The 5393-nt window shown below is 61.6% G+C and overlaps 1 protein-coding gene across 1 annotated transcript in view; it reads right to left on the bottom strand.

The window, feature by feature from the left end:
• The window catches only part of HCN2 (hyperpolarization activated cyclic nucleotide gated potassium and sodium channel 2), a 22369-nt gene that overhangs the window by 14225 nt on the left and 2751 nt on the right, over window positions 1-5393 (bottom strand). The gene's annotated exons all lie outside the window — the stretch shown is intronic.

Raw genomic sequence — 5393 nt, 5'->3', positions numbered from 1 at the left:
ATTCTCTGAACTGAGGCCTGCCCCCCCCCCACCAAGTGCCTGAGAAGGCTCAAGGGCCTAGAAACCACCAGGGGGGCCTGGAAACAATCTAAATGGCGGAGTGTAAGGTGCTTCACCGGTGACTCTTCACAGACATCCTCTCCCTTGACTGCTGGGGTGGGAGTGGGGGCAAAGGGCCGAGACCCAGGCCTGGCGCTCCCAGAACCTGTCCTCGGACTACCGCCTGCCCGCCTGGGGCTCGGGCTAGCCCTCCTCCTGCGGGCCTGGAGCCCTGTCCACCGGCCCTGGGCGCTGTCACTCCGTTCAGCCTGTCTTTCCAGGCTGGGTGGTGTCCCCTGGACTAATGAGGAGTCAGACCGCAGAGGACAGGGCTTCGAGGCAGCTCTGGGGCAGAGTGGCCCAAGCCCCAGGTCCATCACTAGGGTGACCCGCCTGCTCCAACCAGGATGCCCCTAAGGGGCCCAAGGCCTTGACCCTTGTCCTCGCCAGCCCCCTGGCCCCCTGGAAGGGGACAGAGGGAGGGAGAGGGCCCTGTATACACCGACCAAGGAGAACGTGAGGACTGAGGCAGAGGAGCCACCCAGGTCTTCCCGCAGACCCCTCCTCTTCCCCTCCCCTGACCTCCCTCCTGGGCCGCAGTGGCCTGGGACTGCTCACTCTCCGTTGAGCCTCAGTGCCTCATCTGCCCAGTCCTGGCAGCCCCTCCCTCACTGGGCCACGCCAGCAGGGCTGGGGCCCAGGGACTGCACGGGCCTCCCCAGGCAGCCAGCAGAGGCCTGGCTCACAGTCAGCTTTCAGCTACTCGGGGCCTTCAATGACCATAATTAAATCCCATATTTTAAAATCTTTCCTGGGGCCCCTGGGTGGCTCAGTCGGTTAAGCATCCGACTTCAGCTCAGGTGATGATCTCACGGTTCGTGGGTTCGAGCCCCACATCAGGTTCTGTGCTGGCAGCTCAGAGCCTGGAGCAGCTTCAGATTCTGTGTCTCCCTCTCTCTCTGCCCCTCCCCTGCTCCCGCTCTGTCTCTCTCTCTCTCAAAAATAAACAAACTATAAAAAAAAAATAAAAATCTTCCCTAACAAATAACAATGAGGCCCAGTGGGGCCCTGCTTCTGTGGGAACACAAGGGCCCCTCGTTCTGTCTCCAGCCCCGGGAGGGCGGCGGCCTCGTTCACAGTGAGCTAGGCCCAGCCCCGAGGGACGCGGGACGATGCAGGCTCTCCCAGGGAGTGCGGAGCTCAGCAGCAATGACCCCCAGCCCCGGCCGCAGGCCGTCTCAGCTCCAGTGCCCAGCTGGCAGAAGGTCCCGGAGCCCTGTCCCAGATAAACCCGTGTGCACCCACATGAGCCTGGGACTCAGTGGGGGCCCCCACCCTGAGGGACAGAACCCAGGTGCATAGACTTCNGGCAGCCAGCATTCCAGGAATTACAAATCCGGCAAATCTGAAGGGATTAGGGCCCGGAGAGATGGGTGATTAAGGGCGAGCAGGGGATGGAGGGTTAGGGGCCTGAGCCCTCCCATGTGGGGTTACAGATCCAAGTTGAGTGTCAGGAATTAGGAAAGGAAGACGCCTCCCTCCCGGAAAGATCACCGGATTCCGGATAAGCCCGAGTCGGCAGGCTGTGGGGGCAGGGCGTGTGCCAGGCCGGGAGGACACTTGGTGACTCCACAGACCCAGCTCTCCCTCGGAGCCCCAGGCTGGGCAGGGGACAGGCATTCCACACAGATAAGTGAGTGGGATGCTTCAGACTGGGTAGGGAGGGCTTCTCAGAGGGCACAGCACTTGGGCAGACAATGGAGAAGTAGCTGCTTGAGAGAGTTCAGGGGACCCTGCCCCCCAGGCAGAGGAGGCAGCAAGTGCAAAGGTCCTGTGGCTGCAGTGGGGTTTTTTCCCTCTCAAGGTGGGCCAGGTGGCCTGATGCTGGAGTAGGCATGAAAGGAAATGGGCCAGGGTGGAGCTGGGTTCTGCTGGGCCTCGGGAGGCTTTAAGTGAGAGGTAAGACGGACAAATGTACCTTAAGAAGACGGTGCTGGCAGTGGGAAGCTTAGGAGGGGGGCAGAAGGCAGGGTCCAGGAGGGAGATGGAGTGGCCTGGATTTCCGGCTGGTTTCTTTTTTTTTTTTTCTTTTTTCTTTTTTTAATGTTTTACTTATTTTTGAGAGAGATATAGAGACAGCGTGATCAGGGGAGGGTCAGAGAGAGGGAGTCACAGAATTTGAAGACAGGCTCCAGGCTCTGAGCTGGCTGCCAGCACAGAGCCCGACACGGGGCTTGAACCCACGAACCGTGAGATCATGACCTGAGCCGAAGTCAGAAGCTTAACAGACTGAGCCCCCAGGTGCCCCTGGGGCTGGTTTCTTGATGTGGGATAAGGAAGCAGGGTCTGGCCTGAGAAGGCCCCTCCCTGCCCTAAGCACTCCCCTGAACCCCTGGGGTCATGCCCAGGCCCCATGATGTTGAAGCAAGGAGACATGGAGTTTTTAAAGCAGGGACCAGAAATTCCAAATTCTGGCAGAAGGCCCCTGGGGGGGCGGGGGGGACCTCGGCTACAGATGGCCCCTCACCCTTCATATGGACCATGGAGCTTCCTTCCTTCCACCAGGTGGGCCCTGGGCCTCAACCCTCACCTGGGGAAATGGGTTTGTCCCCCGTCCCCACCCCACGTGCCTCCGTGCTAGGTCTGGAGCCAGGGAAACCCTTGTCTCACCCCTGCTCCCGCCCCCCGGATAATGCAGGATTGATTCCCGTGAGCTAATGCAGGGATTTGCATGGAGCACTCCCACCCTGATCTCCCTCGGATCCACCAGGCCATCTGGGGTGGCAGACAGGGGCCTCCAGTCCCGTCCGGTTCTTTAGACCAGCCCCTCCACCCTCCCAGTCCCTTGGGGACTCCAGAGGGTGTGACACAAATACAGGTCAGCGTCCACTCGTCCTGGCTTTGTCTAAATGCCTCCGAGGGGCAGGAGAGGGACCGGCTCATCTCTTTCCCTCGCACCAGGCCTCCCAGCGGCGGAAAACTGGGGACCCTTGCGCAGAAAGTCAGTGGCAGCCAGTCAGACCTCAGAGGCACCTACAGACTTAGGGACAGGCTGCAAGCCACCGGCGCAGACTTTCTCTCTAGACCTGCCTAGGCCCCCGGTGCCCGGGCTGCCTCTGTTACCCGAGTGACAATCATGTGAGAAGGTGGCGGGAGGCGGCAGAAAACACGAACAACCCAGAATGAGTGACGGTGGTCGCTGCAGGTCCCAGCCAGGCCCCCAGGGGCCACCCTTCCTAGGGTCCCCAGCCCGCCCACCGGTTAAGTGCTGGTCCAGGTGAAGGGAACAGGAATTACCTGTTTGTTTCCTTATTGTTCTGGGGGGGAGGGGCAGAAGACCCCTGGGGGCCCCGTGAGGTGCTGGCTGTGACTGGGGCCTCCCTGCTTTGCACTCTTGTCTGGACACCAGTTGCCACTCAGGCACGGACGGCAGGTGCCCAGAAGGGACAGCAATCCCAGCCGCTCCCTCTGTCCCCTGAACGTGTTTCTCCACTGTCCCCGCCCCCCCCCGTGGAAGCCCCGGAACAGCGGTGCCACCCACACGCCTGCGTTTTCCAAGTGAAGAAACTGCCTCAGAAAGGGTTGGGCTGGTCCAAAGCAGCCCAGGGATGGGCGTCCCGGGCACGACCTCTGCCCAGCACCCGGCTGTGCCCCCCAGCGAGCTCACAGACACCCGAGACCCCAGGACGTGACAGGGACCTTCACGGGCCCTCAGGCCCATGGCAGGGGCTGAGAGGCGAGCAAGCAACATGAGGCGGAAAAGGACACAAATGTGGGACGCACCTGCGCGGCAGGAAGGCGATGGGTCAGAACCGGGGCTGAGGGCGGGTGTGGTGAAGGGCACAGCGTGTGCAAAGGCTGGTCACCCCGGGGAAGCAGGGAGGAGGGCCGGCGTGGCGTAGAAAGTCACACCCTCCCTGTTGCTCACACCGCCACCTCTCACATCTGGGGAAACCAAGGCAGGGAGGCCCAGAGAGGACTCAGGCCAGCAGCAGGCAACAGGGGCCTCTGCAGACGGCCCCAGGCTCCCTCCAGAGCCGCTGCCTTCTGGCCTTTCCCCAGGACGCTCTCTCCTCCCGGACACCCTCCACTGTCCATCCGCACGTGTCTTCCCTTCCTCGAAGCCTCCGCAAACACCCCTCCCCGCTGGAAGGCGCACCGTGGCCTGCGCGCGGCCAGGCGGTGCCAGGGTGATTCCAGTTCACTGGGCACTCACTGTCCCGTTCTCCGTGCCAGGTGGGGGCCGGGCCAGGCACGGGAAGGGCTGCACAGGCAAGCAACGGCCAGAGCTCAAGGAAGTGGAGACACTGTGATGTTGGGCACAGAACCCGGGGGCCTGCACCTCAAACTCTCTTTCCTCTTTAAGTCCCTCACAGTGTGTGGACGCAGGCACCAATGAGGATGGCGTCTGCACCCCTGGGTCAGATTTAAAACTACTCACTCCTTGAGTAGTTTTATGAAAACTCACACACACCTAGAAGCATAGCGATGATCCACAGCCCGCCTTCGGGCACCCCAATATCTTGACCAATCCCCAGAAAGCCTTTTTTCCCCCATATCTCCCTGATCTGGATGGGATGCTGCCAGCCTGGTGCGTACCCCCAATTTGCCCCTGACTCATTGCGTAGCTTTGGGCAAGTGACTTAGCCTCTCCGTGTTCCCTTTCCACTTCACAGCCGACACGACTGAAGCAGTATGAGTAAGGTGCTGCCACGGCACCCAGCCCAAGGGCCTCAGGAAGCTCGGTGGCCGTCCCCGTCGGAATCAGCCCTCCACTGAAACAGGGGCGGCTGCAGAAGCTCCACTGCATCCCAGATTGGAGATACCCTAAGTTTTCAGTTTGACAATGTCTCCTCTAGTCCCCGGTCAGGACACACTCACCGTCCCCCCGCCTGCTCAGCCCTGCTTTGCAGTTTATCTGCCCAGCCTGGACCACGTGTCCTGCACAGATTCTCACAGGTGACTGTCTCCAAGTGGCACAAGGGCTGGGAAGCCTGGCCCCTCCCCCTGGCATCCCTGCTCCCGGGCCACAAGCTGCCCCTTCTGCAGCCAAGAGGGAGCCCAGGGCCACCCACCGCTGGCAGCGGGCGGGGGTGGGGGTGGAGGGGAGAGGCTGGCTGCAGGCAGACGTGTGGAGGAGACCCAGGGCCATGGCTACTTTCTTCGGCCACCTTCCCTGCCCACCATGTTCCTGGTGTCCCTTCCCGGCCAGCTGGCCAGGCTGCTGGAACACGAGCAGAGGCGCTGACCCAAGCTCCTCCAGCCTGGACCACCTACACGAGGCGGTGAGCCCCGGGGCAGGTCAAGACCGTCCAAATGCACCTCATTCGGACACCCCAGATCCTTCCCCCTTG

Source organism: Crocuta crocuta, unplaced genomic scaffold (assembly GCF_008692635.1).
Source record: "Crocuta crocuta isolate KB4526 unplaced genomic scaffold, BGI_CrCroc_1.0 scaffold443, whole genome shotgun sequence".
Lineage (NCBI taxonomy): Eukaryota > Metazoa > Chordata > Mammalia > Carnivora > Hyaenidae > Crocuta > Crocuta crocuta.
Note: the sequence above shows the minus strand (reverse complement) of the source record. Positions and strands in the feature narration are given on the sequence as shown.